The sequence below is a fragment of the Anabrus simplex genome, chromosome 4 (genome assembly GCF_040414725.1).
Source record: "Anabrus simplex isolate iqAnaSimp1 chromosome 4, ASM4041472v1, whole genome shotgun sequence".
Taxonomy (NCBI): domain Eukaryota; kingdom Metazoa; phylum Arthropoda; class Insecta; order Orthoptera; family Tettigoniidae; genus Anabrus; species Anabrus simplex.
Genome location: NC_090268.1, coordinates 299,172,001 through 299,196,130, shown reverse-complemented (window position 1 = coordinate 299,196,130; position 24,130 = coordinate 299,172,001). Strand labels below are relative to the sequence as shown.

The following is a 24,130-nucleotide window of genomic DNA, read 5'->3' as shown; positions in this document are numbered from 1 at the left end:
AGTACCGCATAACTTTCGTAGGAGGCCATTAAAATGAATGAGCACCTAGGTGTTCTCCATGTGGGAGCATAGAGTAGTGACCACGGCGTTCCTAGCTACACTGAGTGAGTTGGGTACGTGGTTTGGTCACGTAGCTATGAATTTGCATACGGGAAATGGGCGTGTTTTCCGTGGTTTCCAATTTTCACACCAGACAAATGCTAGGGCTGTATCTAAATAAGGCCACGGTCGCCCCCTTCCCACTCCTATCCCATCGTCAACATAACACCTGTCTGTGTCGGTGTGACGTAAAACAAACAGGAGTAGTTCCTACCTGGGAATCGCATTGCTTCCACTTACTTGTGCCTCTCCTTCAGCTTTCCTATCTAAATACCTTCGATCAACTCTTGCTCTCTGACCCCGAATCTAGTTTACAAGGCCTAAAAGGTCAATTTTCACGCCTTACTCCTTTACTCTTCCGATACGTGAATACTTCGAAGGGTCGGACTTATTCCTCTGTCTCTACTGAACCGTGTTAACAGCGTGTATTTCTCCTTAGAACAACAATCACCTCCACCACCATAATTTCCTGCCGACTGTATAGCTACGATGGCGATCAAGGGACTGTGTTTTCAAAGGCGGACGAAATCTCAGCCCTCCATCACGGTCTGGTAAACAATTCCACTGTCACACTCTACGTCAACTCGGAAAAAAAAAACAAAAAACAAAAAAAAAACACCCGATAAATGGTCAATATGCTGCTAGATAACAATTCTAACCGACTTCGGAAATGGTACACAGACCGTCTAATTGACTTCTAAAGCACTGCAACTTGGTAGCTGAGGCCGATTTTTATAATAATAATAATAATTAATAATAATAATAATAATAATAATAATAATAATAATAGAGAAAATAGAGAAAATACAGAAAATAGAGAAAATAGAACCAATATTATAAACTTTCTAGGCCCAAAGCTCACAGGTAAGCAATAAAGACTTAGCAAACAGGAAATCAAGCAATACATAGCCTTTCACAGTGACATTAAAAATACTATTAAAATGTTATCCTGTACAAGATAATTGGCCGGAATGGCACAAGACGACATCCAGTTCTCAACTACTACTACTACTACTACTACTACTACTACTCTCTGACGGCTCAGTCCAACTTGGCAGGTCCAATCCTGGCTCAGACCGATGGTATTTGAAAGTGCTTCAGATATGTCAGCCTCGTGTCGGTAGAATTATTGGCTTGTAAAAGACCTCCTCCGGGACTAAATTCCGGCACCTCGCATCTCTGAAAGCCGTGAAAGTAGTTAGTGGGACGTAAAGCCACTAACATTATTAATTATTATTATTATTATTATTATTATTATTATTATTATTATTATTATTATTATTATTATTTCTGGACTGAGAGCTGAAATGGGGGTTATTTGGCCTTGCGGCACCAACTAAGGAGCAGTCTGATATGAGGGACAGCGAACCCGGTCAAGAAATCCAAGCATTATTGTAGATAATGTCGTCGCGCTGACCACGTGGCACTGCACTGCTTGTAGGCCGAAGGCTGTTCCGTCATGGATGTGTTTCATTGTTATTCACCTCGCCGGCCTTTTTCTCAATTTACTGGGGTCGCCACTGAATGTAAATTTGGCCCAGTTTTACGGCCGGATTCTCTTCCTGACACCAACCGTTAGTGGAGGGATATATTCACTGTTGGATGTTTCTATGGTGGTTGATCGGATGGTGAGTGGTGTGTAAATGAAGATATATATTAAGGACCAGGGAAAGAAAAAGAACACAGGTAAGTCAACTTCTTTCAACTCCGGGCTGAGTGGCTCAGACGGTTGAGGCGCTAGCCTTCTGACCCCAACTTGGCAGGTTCGATCCTGGTTCAGTGCGGTGATATTTGAAGAAGGTGCTTAAATACGTCAGCCTCGTGTCGGTAGATTTACTGGCACGTAAAAAGAACTCCTGCGGGACAAAATTTCGGCACGTCGGCGTCTCCGAAACCAAACCGTAAAAGTAGTTAGTGGGACGTGAAGCAAGTAGCATTATTATTATTATTATTATTATTATTATTATTATTATTATTATTATTATTATTATTATTATTATTATTATTATTATTTCTTTCAGAACTCAGAAAAACGAAATTTTAAATTCGAAACAATACTAGATAAAGTAACAAAAAGCTATAAAATCGTTCGTTCGTAATCTGTTTACCCTCCAGGGTCGGTTTTTCCCTCGGACTCAGCGAGGGATCCCACCTCCACCGCCTCAAGGGCAGTGTCCTGGAGATTCAGACTTTGGGTTGGGGATACAACTGGGGAGAATGACCAGTACCTCGCCCAGGTGGCCTCACCTGCTATGCTGAACAGGGGCCTTGTGGAGGGATGGGAAGATTGTATGGGACAGGCAAGGAAGAGGGAAGGAAGTGGCCGTGGCCTTAACTTGGGTACCATCCCGGTATTTGCCTAGAGGAGAAGTCGGAAACCACGGAAAAGCACTTCCAGGATGGCTGAGGTGGGAATCGAACCCACCTCTACTCAGTTGACCTCCCGAGGCTGAGTGGACCCCGTTCCAGCCCTCGTACCACTTTTCTTCAAATTTCGTGGCAGAGCCGGGAATCGAACCCGGACCTCCGGAGGTGGCAGCTAATCACGCTAACCACTACACCACAGAGGCGGACTAGAAAATCATATGCTTTGAATATGTGAAGTACGAAATGTATTAAACAGAATTAAGATTGGTCCTATGCCCATTTTATCACCGCTAACTTGATTACGACAAAATGCTGACGTACCGGCTTTCTCCTGACCCTTCATATTAAGACGGACACAAACTCATTCCCCGTGCCAGAAGAATAAACCATTCGCACTGAAAATATCCGTCGCGACCTGGAATCGAACTCAAGTTCCTTTGAACAGAAAGCCAGTATGCTGACAATTCAGCCAAGATGCCGAACTGTTTATTATAGCGGGGGAGTTGGCCGGACGGTTAGGGGCGCGCAGCTGTGAGCTTGCATCCGGGAGATAGTGGGTTCGAACCCCACTGTCGGCAGCCCTGAAAATGATTTTCCGTGGTTTCCCCATTTTTACACCAGGTATATCCTGGGGCTGTACTTTGCCTATAATATCGTCGCCATAAAACCTATCTATGTCGATGCGACTTGAAGATAAATTGCAAAAAAGAACCCACTATATTATTATTATTATTATTATTAAAGTTGGATTGCTACTTATACAGCTGTTTCTTGCCTCCTAGTTAAGTAAGAGGTACCGTAGTGCTAACTTTAGCTCATTCACTGTACCGACAAGTTCAGTAGGACACGGTATAGTTGTTAAAGCCGTAACATTCAAGGAAATAGCGTACATAAATAATTTGGTGTAACGTTTCACCGCAAGTATCTCACAATTGAAACATTACGTCACAGGGTTGTGCTTATCGAGCTGAAGAGAGCTGAAGTTGGAGGACACCGCGACAGGTGGGGATATCGCGGCGGGCAATAGGGAAAAAAAGTTTTCTTTTACACTGTGGGAAGCGGTTGGTCAAGTCGAGAAAGTGGCTAATAGCTGGAGATCATTGTCAACAGTCATTACTGTGGTACCACTTAGAAAACAGGTCTTGTTGACAGAGCAAATAAAATAATATAAGAGCTAATGATGACAGTCGTGCGGGGTGACACTTCTCTCTTGACATCAGCATTGGGGTCATAGGGGTCATGAAATTTATTTATTTACTTTCAGTATGTAGAAGTAAGTCACCACTCTTCCTGTGTTTTGCACTTTAGGAACAAATCATCAGGGTCTAGTTACGGCGGTGTCCCACACCGCTGATCTGAAGAGGGCTTGGTAAGGGGGACATGACTGAACGCTATTATGTTATTCTGCAATATATTTTTTTGCTAGTTGCTTTACGTCGCACCGACACAGATAGGTCTTATGGCGACGATGGGACAGGAAAGGGCAAGCAAGCGGCCGTGGCCTTAATTAAGGTACAGGCCCAGCATTTGTCTGGTGTGAAAATGGGAAACCACGGAAAACCATTTTCAGGTCTGCCGACAGTGGGGTTCGAACCTACTATCTCCCGAATACTGGATACTGGCCGCACTTAAGCGACTGCAGCTATCGAGCTCGGTCTGCAATTTTTAAAAATTCCTTCGAAAGAATTCTTCCAAGAATTATATGAATATATGTATTTGAAAATGCATCCGTTCAAAAACCGTGAATGACCACAAGGATCCTGAATTTTTACAATTTAGACGATAATAGCCGAAAATATTAAAATTATTGTACAGAAAGGAAACACTAAACGGTTTAACATTTAGGAGTAGTACAAGCGGTGATTTAAAATTGTCACCGAACCTTTTAAAATGTCTACTATAATTTTTTTCCAAAATATTGTGCTGGATTCCAAACCTTTCAAGATTTCTCAGACATGCTTTTCACAATAACTTATTGTTAAAATATAATTAGTTGCTTAGTAGTTACTTAAACCAAAGTTCCAGAAATTATCTACAGGGAATCTGGAGTTCGAGTTATATTTTATATATTTTTGAGACCGAGTGAGTTAGCCGTGCGTTTAGGGCCGTGCAGCTCGCAAACTTGCATTTGAGAGATAGTGAGTTCTGACCCCGCAGTCGGCTGCCCTGAAGATGGTTTTCCGCAGTTTCCCCATTTTCACACCAGGCAAATTCTGGGGTTGTAACTTAATTAAGGCCACAGCCGGCTCCTTCCCACCCCTAGGTCTTTCCTATCCCATCGTCGCCTTAAGGGGAGGTATGACAAATTTGAAAGAGTTTGGAAAAAATCTTTCATTTTTGCATAATAAAACAGTCCAGTCCATGCTGTACCGGAAAATAATAAATTAGTATCCAATCCGACATAGATAATGCTAATAAGCGGGCGAGTTTGCCATGCGGTTTGGGGCGAGCAAATGTGAGCTTGCATCCGAGAGATGCAGCTCTGAATAGGGGTTTTCGTGGTTTCCCATTTTCACACCAGGCAAATGCTGGGGCTATGCCTTAATTAAGACCACGGCTGCTTCCTTCGCACTCGTAGGCCTTTCCTATCCCATCGTCGCCATAAGACATATCTGTGTTGGTGCGACGTAACGCAAAGAGTAAAAAATAATAAATAAATAAACAATGCTAATAGCAGCCATAACACGACAGTTTTGATGTGAAGACAAAAGTGTCTCCTTTTTAAGCGTTGTTTTCTCTGTTTCATATTTTAGTAGTTGTTGCTGTGTGCAAAATGCTCCTCGTGGTAGAGTTTTCTTCATAACCTGCAAAAAAAAAAATATTTACAAGCTGCGTTATGTGACAGGATTAACACTTGCTATTGACTTTTTATATCTAGTGTGTATAAAAACTTTATTTTTCACATTTTATCAGGGCCATGCTCTTCTAAATGGTAAAATTCACACCTTAAGATTTAAAAAAATCTATTGAATGCAATAATCTTTACAGAATTATAAGATGTATAGCAAATGTTATATGAACATCCATAAAGTACATTTTTACTAAATTTGGTTTCATTTCTCACAAAATTGTCACAAGGAGCGTTTTCTGTGCGTCAAAAATGTATAAAAGGGATAGCAACTTCAAAACCATACGACCTAAGTGAATTGAAATGTAGTAAACAGCTTACCGGTACTAATAAAGGTCTATGCATATGACATCAATTTTGTTACAATAGCTTGAAAAAACTGCCTGCTGTCATTTCTTGATGGATACAGTACTTTTGCATCCACCTCTTGGCACAGGCCAGAATAAAGTGTAGCTTCCACCGAAGTCCCAGTCAACATACATGACTGTGACAGTATGGAAGTTGCTGGGGTATGGGTAGTGCTGAGTAATGGCATTCAGAGCATGACTAGTGCATCTGAGTGTTATGAAAGGTGCTGCTTATAGGGTCAGTCGTGCTGCAATAGTATTTTCTGACCCAGTGAGGAAAGCAATGGCAAACTACCTCACTCCTCATCTTACCTAGTACGCCTCATTTTGGTGCTGCCATTGGTTTTTGGGGGTTTCCTTATAACCGCATAACCTTTGGTGGTGCTATTTGAGGATCCAACCGCCGGGCTGAGTGGCTCAGACGGTTAAGGCGCTGGCCTTCTAACCCCAACTTGGCAGGTTCGATCCTGGCTCAGTCCGGTGGTATTTGAAGGTGCTCAAATACGACAGCCCCGTGTCGGTAGATTCACTGGCACGTAAAAGAACTCCTGTGGGACTAAATTCCGGCACCTCGGCGTCTCCGAAGACCTTAAAAAGTAGTTAGTGGGACGTAAAACAAATAACATTATTATTATTATTATGAGGATCCAACCAGCCTCTGGGCTGATGACCTAACAGACAGACAGCTTGAAAAATGTAGACGTTTAAATTTCAGTCGTACCTCCCCCTAAGACCTATCTGTGTCAGTGCGACGTAAAGCTAATTGTAAAATAGAAGTCTTATTTAGCGAATAACTACAAAATGAAATAAGTAATGTTAATTCTTTTTTTACCACCGCTTTTCCGACAACTCTGGGGTCGCGCATGCTAACTGTGTCCCACATGTGGATTTGGCCGTGATTTACGACCGGAATACCCTTTCTGATTACAACCATATGTGATGAGATATGTAATAACTACTGCGCATTTCTGTTGTGGTTGATAGCGTGGTGTGTGTCTGAATATGAAAAGGATAGGGTTGGGACAAATATCCAGTCCCCGAGCCACACGATTTTTTCAACAGTTTGCATTACGTCGCACCGACACAGATAGGTTTTATGCCGACGATGGGATAGGAAAAGGCAAGGAGTGGGAAGGAAGCACCCATGGTCATAATTACGTATGGCTTTTAGTGCCGGGAGTGTCCAAGGACAAGTCAGCTCACCAGATGCAAGTCTTTTCATTTGACCCGCGCGTCGTGATTATGATGAAGACGACACATACACCCAGTCCCAGTGCCAGCGAAATTAACCAATTATGGTTAAAATTCCCGACCCTGCCGGGAATCGAACCCGGGACCCCTCTGGTCAAAGGCCAGCAGGCTAACCATTTATCCATGGATCCGGACATAATTACGATACAGCCTCAGCATTTGGTTGGTATGAAAATGGGAAACCACCGAAAATGATCTTGAGGGTTTCTGACAGTGGGGTTCGAACTCACTATATCCCGAATGCAAGTTCACAGCTGCGCGACCTTAACCACACGGCCGATTCTCTCGGCGCCAGAATTAATCAAGTGCAATTGAAATCCCCGATCCTTCCGGGAATCGAAGTCGGGATCCTCTGACCAAAGGCCTCAAAGCTGATCATTCCACCAAGGAGTCTGACTAAACAAGAAATGTTAATAAAAGTGCATAAAATAAATCAAATACATTTTAATAACTTATACAGAGGATTAAACTTTCGGCGCGGTAATACAAAGTTTTATTTTTGAATATAATTCTTTGGGCCTCAGTATAGAAATATGTCAACTATCCGCTTCAACTGAGTGATTGTTTTCTTTAGCTCAACATGACATTTACGTGGCATTCTCCTATCGAGAACTGCAACTTTTACGTGTGACCGTTGTTCAGATTTATTTTGATCCATATTGGTGCTCGGCTGGCAGGACATTATTTAGTGCCAACAATGCACACAGGCGCCATATGTTGGTGGAGTTCAGCAGAGTGTTATACAGGTTTTCACACGCATGCTAGCAAAAATTGTAAGAATGGACTCTTCAGATGTAGAGAATAATAATAATATCTATAAATATGGTTCCAGAAATACGTCATTTCCAAGTTATGCGACTTTCAAGTATGGCCTTAATTCATTCTAACACAGCAATTTACCAGGGACGGTGCGTGGTAAGTTATTGTTGCTGTGTTGCACAACTCCAGATAATTTTGCACTTCATTTGTCGTATTTTACTTCTATTTTTTTTTTTTTTTTAGTTTATTGAAACATATATATTCCAAGGTACGTTAAAATCAACCATCTTTGGTCGTTCGATGTACTAATGCGTGGTAATGGACCAATAAACGCTACCAGCTTCGAATCAAACTCAGGGGGTTTGCTTTCCTACGGCAACACCCAAGCGGACAGCGTGGCGCAATGTAGTTTCAGCAGAGACGAGCCTAAAGCCTGTAAGTGGCATCAGGTAGTACGCTCGGCAGTATCGGTCCTTAGGTGTTGCACGAGAACAGCAAGCCCTCTATCGAGAAACTGTACCAAATGCCCCCGTTAGATTGCACCAATCTGCGAACTTGAATTAATTCCTGCTTTCTCTCCCCTCTCAACGGTAATCTCTTTATCACGCCACTAGGGAACGCCATACCAGACCACCCATAAAATTACCAACATTTCGCATGAATTAAAACCAGGAGAGCAAATTTTCAATTCAAGTGAGGTAAGATTAACTTCACTTATACTTATCCTGTGTTTAATTTCCAGATATATTCCAGTTTCAATAGGAATGTCATCAGTTCATTATTTGACGAGAATAGAGTTTCGTGTTATTTCTGTTTCTCTTATAAAAGTGTGACATTGAAAAATTTGTTGCAATACTCAGCTTAGATACCACCAGCCGCCACTGCAATTTAGTGGAATTATGACTCATTCCGCTGATAATTCTTAAATGTTTAAAATGTCCACCTCTGCCCGAACACAAGAAACCATGTTAGGTTCAGAGAAGAGAAGTACGCATTATAGTATATCGGCATCTTGCAAATTTTCAACGTATTGTTCGACACTAAGGTCACATATGTCGGTCGGATACTAGGAAATTAAGCGTTTCAGGACAATGTTGATATGACCTGTTGTACTTCTCTACCTGTGAGGAATCCATTATTTAATTTTTTTCCCATATTTCTGTTATCCTATGTATATACTGGACTTACCGTGCCCCCGCTCGCCTCCTTGACTGAATGGACTGCGTAGTCGCCTTCGGTTCAGAGGGCCCCAGTTCGATTCCCAGCCGTGTCGATGATTTTAACCTTAAATCGTTAATTACCCTAGCACGGGGACTGGGTGTTTGTACTGTCCCCAACATCCCTGAATCTCATACACCACACACAACAATATCCTTCACTACAATAACACGCAGTTTCTCACACACGGCAGCCGGAGGGTCTGCCTTACAAGATCTGCCCCAAGCTAGTAATAGCAACACGAAATTATTATTATTATTATTATACCGTGTCCCCACATGTTTGTAAGATATAACATACTTGCCATGAATTACGCAACGACCTCCGTTTGCGAAGAAACCTGATGATAATGTTCACATTAAAAATTACATGATTTGAATTTTTCCACTGGCTAAGGTGTAGATTCTCAAGCTTCAGTTGATCCCATTATGAGAGAATGTATGATTAATACGTGTTTGCCCTTCGCTCTTAACAGGTGTTCTTTGATGTGAGAAATTAAAGCTCACCGTATGGGTTAACCATATGTTGTTTTCGAGAATCTCTAAATGTCAAACAAGGTGTTGTATGATTAAATGAAGTGAACGTAAAGGCCGATGTATAATGATGGAGCACAGAAAGGTCCTATAATAATACCTCGCTCCTACTCGTCCTTACAGTATTGATTAAGCTCTATATTACACTTTATATGAAATAACTAATAAGGAACCAGTGTCTGAAATCTCATCTTTGAGTTTAGTTCAACAGCATATTTTACAGATATAATTTTCTCGATACTTCTTAAGTTACTGTAAGAGAACAGCTGTTAGTTGAACAAGAGAAACGCGCACCCGGTTCATATTTCTGAAACGTCCGACACATAAGATAAAAATTGCGTTAACTGTAAATGACAGCGTGCAGGTCCGTGTAGTTGATTATAATGGCAAAATGTCCGAGACGAAAGACGCGGAAGATATTTTCCTCAGCTTAGTGTAACAGATACCTGGACCTGAGGGCTGGTTCGAGGTCCACTCAGCCTATGTGATTAGAATTGAGGAGCTATCGTGACGGAGATAGCGGATCCTTTCTAGAAGGCCAAGAATAACGGCCGAGAGGATTCGTCGCGCTGACCACGCGACACCTCGTAATCTGTAGGCCTTCGGGCTGAGCAGCGGTCGCTTGGTAGGCCAAGGCCCTTCAAGGGCTGTAGTGCCATGGGGTTTGGGTTTTGGTTTAGCGTAACAGAACACTTCATAGGAGGACCAGGGTTGGATACTCGCCTCTATCAAATGGTAGTTTTTATTATTTGGGCACAGGGGACCTGGAACAGGATACAGCTATTGTCGTTAGGATGATTGAGAAACAATATGGGTACTTAGACCTTAGGAGCAGAACATAAAAGAACCCATCTCCGGTGTCTTGACCGGATGAGTTGGTTACGCGGTTTGAGTCACATAACAGTGTGCTTGCATTCGGGATATGATGGGTTCAAATCCCACTATCGGCAGCACTGAAGATGATTTTCCGTGGTTTACCATTTTCATACCAGGCAAATACTGGGACTGTTCCTTAATTAAGGTCATGGACGCTTCCTCCCCAATGCTAGTATTTTCCTATCCCTGCGTCGCCGAAAATCTGCGATGTGTTAGTACGGTGTTAAAACACTAACAAAACAAATTCAGCGTCTTTATGTCCTGCACTTTTATTATTATTATTATTATTATTATTATTATTAGTAGTAGTAGTAGTAGTAGTAGTAGTAGTATTGACTGTGGTCGCGAGAAACTGGAAGCAAGACAGATGACGAGGACGTCATGGGCATGCGCCTGCGGGATATACAACTGTTTATACATTGAACCTTCGAGAATTGCAGAACTGGAGGTTTTCGCGACTTCCCGTCCATTATACTTCTTGTTTTATTCTTTTTCATTTTCATTAGCGTATATTGAAATCGAATAGCTGTGTTGTGAAAGGGTTTTGGGGATTAATTTCGGGTTTAATCTGAGATAAAAAGCTGTGTGACGATCCTGGTGCTCAGAGAGAATTGAAATATCAATATCTGATCATTGCTGCATTGCGCAGTATTCACCTCCTGTTATGTTAAATACAGGGTTGCTGTGCTGTAATGAATGTCAAGCGAAATACCAGCCACAGAGGCTCAATGCTTGGCCAGCCCCCAAGAATTTGATAAATACCGTTACACACCCTCCTAATAATTTTACGATTTCTGATAAAAGTCTATACGGTATATAAGTACACTCATGTTCATAAAAACTAGAACACCTTGAAAGGCTACAGAAAGGAAGTTCATATTCACAGGACATGTGCATTAATATGTTCTGAAGAAATGATTTGCATTTGAACCATATCGGCCTACAGCTTCAAGGTCCACATCGATAACACGGAGCACCGCCACCGACTGGTAAAATGTGCCTGCGGCTCTCGTTGTGGCTATAGGTAACGGATCAGTGTGACTTGATCAGACGTGCAGGATGCCTCGAAGACGTATGCGACAATCGCACCGTCAAATGAGTGAGTTTGAAAGAGGGCGCATTATTGGCATGAGAGTACGTGATGCATCCATCCGGGAAACTGCTTCTCGTGAGGGACGAAGTGCATCGGCAGTGGAACGAATATGTACAGAGTGGCTCACAAAAGGCCGTAGAACACGACGAGATGGGTGACTGAAGCCTGCTTCAATATCAGCCCAGAAAGGTGTGACAGACTTGTAAGGCCCATGCAGCGAAAGTGTCATACTTTCATTAAAGCCTAAGGTCATTCAACAATGTATTACAAGTACTCTTGCCTTCATTCTATGTATATATTTAATTAATTAATTAAATGTATTTATTTATTTATTTATTTATTTATTTATTTATTTATTTATTTATTTATTTATTTATTTATTTTATCCCACTGCATGAATACCAGTGTGACTAGACAAAGAACAACTTACGTTTAAAAAAAATAATTTCTATCAAATATACATAAAAAATTATTTTGATATGCAATGTACCTAAAGTCTTTTGCTAGAGGAAACGTGTACTGCATTTATTTCGACGAGAAAAAGCACAGTATTTTTCTTATTAAATAGTACTCTATGAATAAGTGAGTGACATACCATATATCCATCTCCTTGGAATGAATATTATCTAGGTGACGATCATGAAGCGATCGTCATGATGTAACGTGATACACTGGACTTCCATTTCTTTTAAGCAGAGCGAAATGCCTTGGTATACCATTAAAGCATTACTTAATAAAATATAGGCAAAATATGTCAAACTAATCTCTACCAAGCCCATATTATGTATTATGGGAGTAAGTATACAATGAAAAGTATGTGATAATACATGGCAGTATTCCTTGACCGTCGTTTAACATGAAAACAATATATTAGTAATAAACTAAACCTTGTCTACTCTTAAAAAAATAATATTATATCCACTTCTAAAGAGAAAATAGAAGCAGAAAAGCAAAGTCATCTCCGTACAGGCCATGAAGGCCCTTGGAGGGGTGGAAGGTAAAGGCTTCCACTATCCGTAACCTCAGCACTTTATGGGGTAGAGTGGTTAGCTTTACGCCCGACCGCCTATGCCCCCAGGAAGTAACCTGGTACTCATTTTTGGTGTAGGCTGAGTGAACCTCAGAGCCATGGGCACCTCCGGAAGTGGATATCTCGTTTCTTAGATTTTTCGACTTCCTGATGGGGAATTGAACTCACGTCCTTCCGGGTGAACCGAGCACGCCTTTACCCCAATAAAGAGAAATAGTTTTTTCAAATTAGAAAGCGAGTTATTTCCCTACAAATCTCTGCCACGCCCTCTATTCGCTCAGCCTACCCAGTATGTGGATGGTTGGCTCGAACTACTGTCAAATAATTCCAGTTCTTCAAAATAATTACTCGGCATCATTACTAATGCTTCAAATAGATAGTTACATCAGTTAGTCACCTATGCAAGTACTTACAGTAAGTTACAGCAAGTGCCGAGTGCCAAGTTTTTTCCCCGTTTGAAAGTAGTGATCACCTCCACGCTCGATTAAAGGTAGTCTTCCTGAAGGTTTTATTTCCGCCAAGAAATGAAGCTGACCATGAACAGCGAATGTTTTTGTAAATCGGTTGGTGTGTTTCCACACTTATTTTCTGGGACTCTTTTCTCAATAATTTGCATTTTGTAAATTACTTTTTCCGCACACTGGCCGCAGATGCGAACTGCGTCGCACATGTGGTTTAGGTCCAGTGTTACGGCCCTTCTAACAGCAACCCGATGTGGAGGCATATATCCACTAATAGGCCTACACGTTTCTCTAGCGGAGTGTTATGTATGAAGAGGTGTGTTTTGGGACAATCCCAAATCCCCAGTCTCTGAGTCAACCAGGCGCGGCTAAGATATCCAACACAGCTGGGAGTCGAAATCCGAGCCCTCAAAACCGACTCTGACCATTAATCCAAGAAGGTATTTTTCTTTTAAAGTTGCTTTACGTCGCACAGACACAGATAGATCTCATGGCGACGATGGGATAGGAAAGGGATAGGAGTGGAAAGGAAGCGACCGTGGCCTTAATTAAGGTACAGCCTGGTGTGAATATTGGAAACCATGGAAAACCATCTTTAGGGCTGCCGACAGTAGGGATCGAACCCACTATATCTCGAATTCAGGCTCGCAGCTGTGCGCCCCTAGCGGTACGGTCAACCTGCTCGGTATATCCAAGAAGAAACTGAATATATATCATAGGAAAATCGTATCGGAAATTAGCTAATCAATCTATGTACTTTTATATGAACAACTGAAGTTTCTTTCACTTGTTTTCTATTTCTAAATTTGAACTCTCTTTTATCGTGAAAGAAGAGCATGAAGAAGACGGATTTTAAATCAAATTAACTGTAATAATTTTGCTCATTGTTTTGGTCTTGTGTTCTGTAAATCGGCGTAAGGACGTGGCAACGTCATCGTCCAGTGGTATACGCTGCAATCAGCACCCGAATATTGACGGGATAAACCACAACTAAGTGGGGTTAGAAAATGCCTGCCTTGAGCTATAAAAATCTGAGATATGGGATGAAGGCTTTAGGAGAGCAGTACTCTATTCACTCTGGCTCCATCGTAATTAATTCACACACCGAGTTCAGTTTCAATTTATTCAGAGAGATTCGAGAATCGTAGCTGGACAGATCAAACATTGGCGACCACGCAAGGTGACACCAGTTCGCTCTCTGCGAAGGAACTGGGAAGACAGACCAGAAGGTAAAAGAGGAAGAGGATCCAAGTTAAACATAAACCTGTATTATTTTTGGATTGGCCCAGAAAAAGAGGGAAAACACCAAGCACCTGAGAATATAAGCACTGGACCTGACTTCTTATAAAAAGTAACTGGAAGGGCCCAACGCCTAACGGGCTTAAGGAAATAATAATAATAATAATAATAATAATAATAATAATAATAATAATAATAATTGTTGTTTAAAGGGGTCTAACATCTAAGGTCATTGGCCCTTAAAATAAATAAATAAATAAATAAATAAATAATTAATAATAATAATAATAATTAATAAATTTAGTGTGGCTATTTCTAGCCGAGTGCGGCCCTTGTAAGACAGACCCTCCGGTGTAGGTGGGCGGCATCTGCCATGTGTAGGTAACTCCGCGTTATTGTGGTGGAGGATAGTGTTATGTGTGGTGTGTAAGTTGCAGGGATGTTAGGGACAACACAAACACCCAGCCCCCGGACCATTGGAATTAACCAATGAAGGTTAAAATCCCCGACCCAGTCGGGAATCGAACCCGGGACTTTCTGAACCGAAGGCCAGTACGCTGACCATTTAGCCAGTGAGTCGGACATAATAATAATAATAATAATAATAATAATAATAATAATAATAATAATAATAATAATAATAATATAATCTTGCTAGTTCCTTCTTCCCTTCTCGTCAGCAATTCGAGAAAGCATGTACATATGCTGAACGCTTAATCATATAAGAAGTGTATACATTCGTTGTGTAAATGTAAAGTAGCCTTATTTATGAAGTCCATCTCATATTCCAAATTCAAGAGATTAATAATAATGTTATTGGCTCTACGTCCCACTTACTACTTTTACGGTTTTCGGAGACGCAATGGTGCCGGGATTTAGTCTCGAGCAGTTCTTTTACGTACCAGTAAATCTACCGACACTAAGTTGACGTATCTGAGCACCTTCAAATACCGCCGGACTGAGCCAGGATCGGACCTGCCAAGTTGGGTTCAGAAGGCCAGAGCCTCAACCGTGTGAGCTACTCAGTTGAAAACTCACTTCCCCCACAGTCTACTGACCTAAACCCTATCGAACATTTATGCGCTTATTTAAAATCTGAAAGGAGTGGTGACTGAAGAATGGTTCAATATCCGCCCAGAAAGGTGCGACAGACTTGTAAGGTCCATGCAGAGAATGTACCATGCTGCCATTAAAACCAAAGGTTGTTCTAGAATTCAAGAGACTAATATGCTACGATAATACGACATGATCTTTAGAGACCGGAATAATATGCACAATCAAATAGCAAAATTTGTGCGAGAAATGTAAAAATATGTGCCTAAGTATGACAAAGCAAATGTTCAAAAGACAAATAAACTCTTCATTTTGTCGGGAATCTTACTTTATTCGTAGCTGTTACAGTGTGTAAAGGAAAGTATCCTGAAATGTTCTGTGTGCAGCTCCTACGCCTGTCAATGATAAATATTGTCCTTTTTATGTTGCATGATGTCATGCGTGCGTGTGAAAATCACCACAATTTTTCCGCGAATTCCTCTTCATTTCAGTTTATCAATATACAACGTTTAAAATACTTTGACGGATTGTTTTGTATAAAGAAATTTTATTTAATACCTGACAAAACTTATCAAATTAAATTTTAATAAAACAGTACCGCGAGTTTCTGAAGAATACAGATCTGAGTTATAATATCTCACTAAAATCCTGGTATTCTTCTGTTACACAGTCGCATACTAATTTATTTCTTATTTTCAATTTACTCCAGAGATTTAATAATGAATTAGTTTTTTAGTGGCTTTACGTCGCACCGACACAGATAGATCTTACGGCGACGATGGGATAGGAAAAGCCTAGAAGTTGGAAGGAAGCGACTGTGTCTTTAATTAAGGTACAGTCCCAGCATTTGCCTGGTGGGAAAATGGGAAACCACGGAAAACCATCTTCAGGGCTGCGGACAGTGGTATTCGAACCCATTATCTCCCGAATACAAGCTCACAGCTGCTCGCCCTTAACTCGCCCGGTAATGAATTAGTTTTCGTTAATGATTAACTGATGACAAAACATGCCAGTTTCGTGTAAAATATACATTTGCATATAATTTTAAAAAGTTAATTTCCCCGAAATATGCATTTATATGCACTATGTAACACCGCCCGACTCCTTCGGTTCAGAGGGACCTGGGTTCAATTCCGGCCGAGCCGAGGATTTTACCTGCCTTTGGTTAATTCCCGTGGTTCGAGGTCTGGGTGTTTGTATTAAATACATTTCTCTTCTACACCCTTCATACCATATTAGTAATCACCATAGAAACATGCAGTAGTGAATGCATTCCTCCACATCGGTAAGGACATCCTGCCGTCAAACTTGGCTAAATCCCCATGAAGTGCCGATCCCAATAAAATGGAAATAGGGTCAGGAATAAGGAGAAAAAGAGAAGTATTATCTAACACCAATCAGATCGTCTGTGAAGGTGAGAGGAAGAATATCATTACCACATACCTCTATATAAAAGAATAATTTCGCTTTTAAATCCGGGCTCATTTGGTAATATATATTTCATCATCGATGAATTATTTTCTCAACTGATTCCGAAACGAGTTGATTTCCTGTATCACCTGCGGGTTTTTAGTTTCTCTGTACTTGTTTTGTCCCGTGCGTTCTTGAGTAGACCTGAGGTCACTGCTCGATGTGGGTGGGGAACTGCGGGTAGAGTGGGCGACCTGGCATGTCCGAACGTTTACAGTAAATTGATATCATCTGAGCTATAAACAGGCCCGTATGATCTCAAAATATACGTGATACACGTGGTAACGGTTGACAAACAGCACTAGACACGCGCATTTCTGAACATTTAATTTATAATTACATACATTTGTGTCAAGTGCTAAGTATGTAAACATGTTAGAAACCCACATAAATTACTGATTGTATTTAAAGTGCACAGTGTATTGCGATATGGGTTAGAATAAATTATTTCTATGGACCCGTCTCACAAGGGAACCCTCCCACCCAAGCCACGGCCATTACAAGAAAAAGTACACAAGCTAATTTGTATTTGGTAAACAGCGTGATGAAAGTCCTTTGTCGCCTTTTTATTGTTAGCGGTGTATAAAAGTTGCAACTAGGACGTTAATGTGCCACTCATGTGCTAAGTACAAGTTAAACAGCAAGCGGTAAGTTCTACAGTAAACCATCTCTCTTCATCCTTAATTTTTTTTAAAATGAAAATTAAAGTCAGTCAGTCTGGCCATTCTATCCGGTCGATTTCCTTCATTATTTTTTTAACTGAAAGGTATTCATGCACAGATTTGTCACCAGGTACTATAAATCACTTAACTTCCGCCTTTCTCAATTTTTTTTTATTTTTTCAATTTTTGTCTCTTTGAAGCAGTCATATCTTTGGTTCTAATTGAGGTACGGAGTTCGTTTTGGCCTAAGAACACTCAGTGGATCAAACTCTTTCATTTCAGCTCTTAAATATTCAAATTGGTTGATTCTGAGGAAAGTTATCAGTGCACATTCAATTTGACGTCTCATTTCTTCAACATTTTTTTCTCATTGAAGCAATCATATCCTTTGTTATAATTGAGGTACGCAGTTCGTTTTGATCTAAAAACACGCAGTAGATCAAGCGCTTTCTTTTGAGGTATTAACTACTTAAATTGGTAGATTCTGAGAAAAGTTATGAGTACATTTGTCTCCACGACGAAGATCTTTGAAGGACTTTTTAATAGTTCGGCGCGTAGTGTTGTTCCAAGGAACGTTTAATTCAATTTCTTTGTGTGCTGTATTTTCAAGTGTTTTGTTGACATAATATTACATTCTATTACCACAGCAGATCATGTACTTTATTTCATTAACTTGATACTTTGCAAATACATCCGTGATGATAGTAATGAACAACACCATACTTTGTACATTGCGGGCGGAGCCAGCGGGAAACTGCTAGTTTTATTTAATTCTTTCGTAATATTTAACTTATTGCATATATTATTCAGCCTAATCAAACTTCAGGGCACGTGGTAATGCGGTTGGCAGTGCATGGCTTCCACCACAGTGTGTGTGCTCCTCAAATACCTTTTCACAAGCCCGACAACACTACTGTGTGGAGATTGTGTTATAGACAATGCATACGATCCTATGCCAACAGTGCAACGCAACGACTAGACCCATCACTGATATAGCCACTGAAAACAGTATAAATGTAAATATTTTGTTACTATGGTACTTAATGCGTAGAAGCATGATTTTTCGCAGTAACGATAAACGCGACAAAAATATTTTGAAGTGATTTTGAAATATCATAACGGATCATATGATTCTGGTTAAGAAATTAGTGATTTTGTTTTCGCGAATTACAGTGAATTAAAGAGACAAGGCCAGTTTAAAGCGAAATTCACTTATTTTCCTATGTGCGAAAATGCAGCGAAGTTCATGGAAAATAACGATCTTTAACTTCTTAATACACGTGTGTATGGAAAGAGAAGACAGAATAAGGATTTCTCATTTCGGCAGAAGTATCTCTTCGTATTAATATTCTATAAAATCCCTTGATAGTATGGCCATATAGGGTGAAAAGGTAATTTGTTACGTAATCTTGATTAGTGCGATTAGGGCTATATTATAGTTCTAATCAAGATGACTTAAGGAATAATGAATGATTATAAATATTGCTGCTCTTTATTTATCTACCTTCTTCTTCTTCTTCTTCTTGGAGCCTCAGTGGCTCAGACAGAAGCGCGTCGGCCTCTCACCGCTGGATACCGTGGTTCAAATCCCGGTCACTCCATGTGAGATTTGTGATGGAGAAAGCGGAGGCGGGACAGGTTTTTCTCCGGGTACTCCGGTTTTCCCTGTAATCTTTCATTCCAGCAACACTCGCCATTCTCATTTCATAGCATCTATCAGTCATTAATAAATTACTGTGGGAGTGGCGACCCCATCGTACTAACAGCCTATATCTGATTCATTCATTACATCCCTGACCCGGTCAATGACTGGAAAACAGGTTGTAGGTTTTCATTTTCATTTTTCTTCTTCTTAATCTGTTTACCCTCCAGGGTCGGTTTTACCCTCGGACTCAGCGACAGATCCCGCCTCTACCGCTTTAAGGGCAGTGTCCTGGAGCTTCAGACTCTGGGTCGAGGATACAACTGGGGAGTATGACCAGTACCTCGCCCAGGCGGCCTCACCCGCTACACTGAACAGGGGCATTGCAGAGGGATGTAAAGAGTGGAAGGGATAGACAAGGAAGAGGGAAGGAAGCGGCCGTGGCCTTAAGTTAGGTACCATCCCGGCATTTGCCTGGAGGAGAAGTGGGAAACCACGGAAAACCACTTCCAGGATGGCTGAGGTGGGAATCGAACCCACCTCTACTCAGTTGACCTCCCGAGGCTGCGTGGACCCCGTTCCAGCCCTCGTACCACTTTTCAAATTTCGTGGCAGAGCTGGGAATCGAACTCGAACATTATGTTTTGTGCCTGAAGTAATCTTCTATTTTTCTGAATTACCATTTTGTTGTCGGAAAAAGGAAGCATCAACTACTGAGAATAATTATTTGAGTTTGAATATATCCTTTTTTTAAAAATAAGTATTTATAGGTTCGTTAAAATGTCGTTGTTGGCTTGCTTCCAATTAGCGCATGAGTGACATCTACGTCGTTGTAGGATTTCTACATATCGTTAATAAAAACAATGCGACATAAACGACTATTACAACTCTGGTTAGCATACAAAATTAGCTTGACTAATTTCTTATTGCAGCAGCCTTGGCTCATGTGGGACGGTTCCCTTCTTAGTCTCATCCTTGACTCTGACCACATGAATGTAACAGGACACGAGCAGTGCTAGTAACGCCATTCCTTCCGCAGACAGTTGCGTGTGGTGAAGATGTAGCTCATAGGGTCGGCTGGTGGACTTGGTGGACTGATATGTAGACCTCAGGTTTTTAGATGTAAAAATTTTACTTTAGGTGTCTAAAATAGTCTCTCAAATATGAAAAAAAGGGTTCTAAAATTATATTTTAGGTAGCTTCGATTGCTCGTATTTTACAGTAATAAGCATTTATCAGTTGTGCCGAATCGAAAATTGGGTGGGGGGGGGGGGAATCCTGTAACCACTGTTTAATTAAAGACTACTTGGAAGCCGACGTTCTCAGCACAATTGAAGAAATGGACAACTGAAATGTTCTCGGAGAATGAAATGAAGAGTTTTTTTCAGCAGGTCAGTACGCGCTGTCTAGTATCTACCGCCTCGTAATGCACACGTACTACGAGTGTGTTTGCTGCGGAAGGTTCTTAAGGACTTTCCGGAATGTGGTTTACAGCTTCCCGCTTTTAAGATTTTGTTTGGAAAGTATTTCAAGAATATACTGTTCAAGATACTGAAAACAAGTCGGCAAATATTTTAGTTTCTTGGAATAAAATGGCATCAGTTTTAATCGATTAAGGGATAAAATGTAGGGAATATAGGCATTTTCAATTATCTCGTTAGGAATAAATTAGGCTTTTGCCTAAAATCCAAAGTCTTCTGGTATGTGATAGCACCTCGCTGAAGAAAATAACAGGAGGTTACCTCAATAACCATTTTTCTGTTATGGGACTTACAACCTCAATGTTTGTCCCACGAAAACTACGACAACCACCGCCGTCGTCGTCTGCCTTTTCAGTGACGCATTGACTGTAGATGGACACACAAGCAGAGAGGTATGCAGCTGTCTTTACCTGCACATCTGTCACAGTCCTCCTCGGAACAAAATACTTCGGAATATACAAAGCTACAAAAATACTTATGCAAGAGACTCAGCTGTTTGTTTAACTCTCGAAATAAACGTAAACTCGTATCCTCATCCCGAGCTAGTGCAGTTCTTTTCAGATACACTCACAATGGATCTGAGCTGCATGTACCATTTTAATCGCATACATACCAGGCCTTTTACTATTCTTTAATTTTCTAGCAGTATCGGGAATCAAACTCGGGCCTCCCAGGACGGCAGCTAATATTCCTAACCGTTACGCTACGGTGGCGGACGCTCTGAAAGTGATCAACAGTGTCATAGTGTTGGTGGTGATTACTGGTTAAGAGGAAGTACAACTAGGCAACCATCCCCTATATAACACTGAAAGGGAACCGATACATGTAGAATGTGTGTGTGGTGCTTATTTTAATTGCATCGTAACAGTGGCAATTCTTCACGTAATTGTTAGTTAAATAATACATTCCAGACTACAGTTACTTTACTTTCAGCCTTTACAGTTCGTCGCTATTTCTGTATGATATGAACTCTGTTGTCTTCGTAATATTAAATGTTCATTTATGTAATGTATGCGTTTCAATGTATATTTTTGGCAGTGTGGTGGATACAGACCGAATGTCATACTTTCAATAAAAATAAATACAACTGGCTGGCTGAGCATTCTAAAGGCTGCTGAAGTACAATGGGCTGTGGCAGAACACGGCGTTTATAACGACAGCTGTGTTGCTCATGTGTGAAGACAATGCAAAAGCTTTAGTATTTTTGTACATTCATGTTTATCAACATTGTATTTTCTATGTTCTTTTGATTGCTTAATTTTATGTTATTTTTCTTTGATGTGTTGATGTGTTGAAAAAACTAGATATAATTAGAAATGGATAACAACAGGCTGACAAAGATATATCAAAACCTAGCACTACCCCTGAAAAAACACATTAGGTTAGTGGAAATAATTTTAATGTCGTGTGGTCTCCGGAGAGGCCAGGTGCAGGTCCTTTGATTTGACTCCCGTAGGCGACCTGCGCGTCGTGATGAGTACGTGACAGGGGAATTAACCAATTATGGTTAAAATTCTCGACCCTGCCGGGAATCGAACTCCGGACCCCTGGGACCAAAAGCCAGCACGCTAATCATTTAGCCATGGAGCCGAGCAGTGGAAATAAAAGAAGATATAGAAGAAATCGCATTTACCGAGGAAACCATTGAAGATAGAACAAAATTTGGAATTTTAGTTAGTGAACATATATTTGCTCAGAAACGCAAAAGATGGACAGAAGAACGCAGAAAAGACTGTGAACGAATAAAGAGCTATTGGGAAGAAGAGAAAAATATTTGTACTAAATAAGTTCAAACGTTCTTCTTAGTTGGCCATAACGAATAATAATAATAATAATAATAATAATAATAATAATAATAATAATAATAATAATAATAATAATAATAATAATAATAATAATAATAATAATAATAATAAGAAGAAGAAGAAGAAGAAGAAGAAGAAGAAGAAGAAGAAGAAGAAGAAAGAAGAAAGAAGAATGGCGTGTGGCCTGTGAAGAAGACTGGTGCAGGTCTGTCGAGTTGACGTCTTCGCGTCTCTGAGGATGTAGCCCTACCTGTGATGAACTCTAATGCTGAAGACGGTACACATACACAGACCGCGAGTCATGGGAATTAACCAATGAAGGTTAAACTCCTTGGACCAAAGGCCAGCACGCTAACCATTTAGCCATAGAGCCTCACATGGATTCTACTTCCAAGAAAGGAAATTCACGGAGATAATGAACAGTGATGCACATACATTTGGGACTGAGTTAACCTTTCACTCCTAGTGACGTGCGAATACTTCACCTGACAATCAGCTCACACGTCCTATTGCTGTTTGAAGAATGACTAGACACTTTGTAGGTAGTGACTGTTTGACAATCGGTGATGTTTTGGACTCGGTATATTGCTGCGTAAGGCAGCAAGGTAGGGACTCACTGCCTGTAAGGTTGCGACATCAAATTCCACCACAGTAGCACAATCGAATGGCTTTCAAGAATGCATTGTTAACTTTAGTAAAATACCTTTCCAGTACGACATTAAGGTGTCTCTTACGACCGTTCATTAGTTCCTACTTTCGATATACAATGTGTTCTAAAACATAAAGTGGGGTAGGGTAGTGCGCCCTAAAACTCTCATGACATTATGTTCATAGGGACTTCTTGTCTTGTTGTTTTGGTTCCCCCACCCGACACCCCGATGACTTCCCATGTTTGGGAACATCTTGCACTTAAAACGGCCCCTTCTGCAATACCTTGTTGTTCGAATGCGCCTCTTGACCATTTTGGACATATTCTGAGGTGATAACTTCCTGTTGAGAGCGGGCCACCTCGAGCCACTCGACCCACGAGCTGCAGCTGGCCATAAACACGAGCCATTTAACAATAACTTCATCGCACGGGGGAGGACATGCTACGGCTTGGTCTCGAACCCAGGCTATGTAGGTGTTTAGGGGTCACGGGTAGCGAGATGATAAATGTTGTAGCTAGGTCGTGGGATCGACACTCGTTGGTGACATCATCTACTTCCCAGAGGACACTGACCCTCCCCCGCCCCCACGACAATGATGTCTCTTGTTCCAGAATAGAGAGATCATATTTATGAAGTTGTATTGATTATACGATCTGTACTTTGCTTCAGTAACTTCCCCCACATTTCTACGCTCATATTCCAGTCCACCCTTTGCTCCTAGACGGAATAAGTAGCTCAGATTGCAGAATGCTGCTTTTGAGCTGGAATTGCCGGGTTCAATCCTCCCAGCTCAGTCCAATTGTATTTGAGTTTCTCAAGTGCATCAGATACGGCGGAACTCCAGTGAGAAATTATTCAGCCCTCTCAGCTTCTCCGAAAATCGTTAAGTGTGATTAGTGAGACGTACAAATAATAATAATCTGGTTGCAAAGCACACGTTCATGGAAAAGGCTAAAAGAAACACAGGGAAACAATGGACGGAAGAACGCAAGAAACAGCATAGGGAGTTCATGAAGAGATTTTGGGGGGAGAAGAAGAAAGAGAAACCATCATCAAGCTAACAAGTTCCAACGCGCTCTGTAAACGGGCATAACGAAGAAATAATAATAATAATAATAATAATAATAATAATAATAATAATAATAATAATTTGGCTGTGTGGTTTTGGGGAGCGCAGCTGTGAGCTTGCATCCTGGAGATAGTGGGTTCGAATCCCACTCTCGGCAGCCCTAGAGATGACTTTTCG

General features: G+C 40.9%; 1 protein-coding gene across 2 annotated transcripts in view; it reads left to right on the top strand.

Annotated features, from left to right (window-relative positions):
* The window catches only part of LOC136871908 (arylsulfatase B), a 347,013-nt gene that overhangs the window by 184,222 nt on the left and 138,661 nt on the right, over positions 1 to 24,130 (top strand). The window lies entirely within an intron of this gene.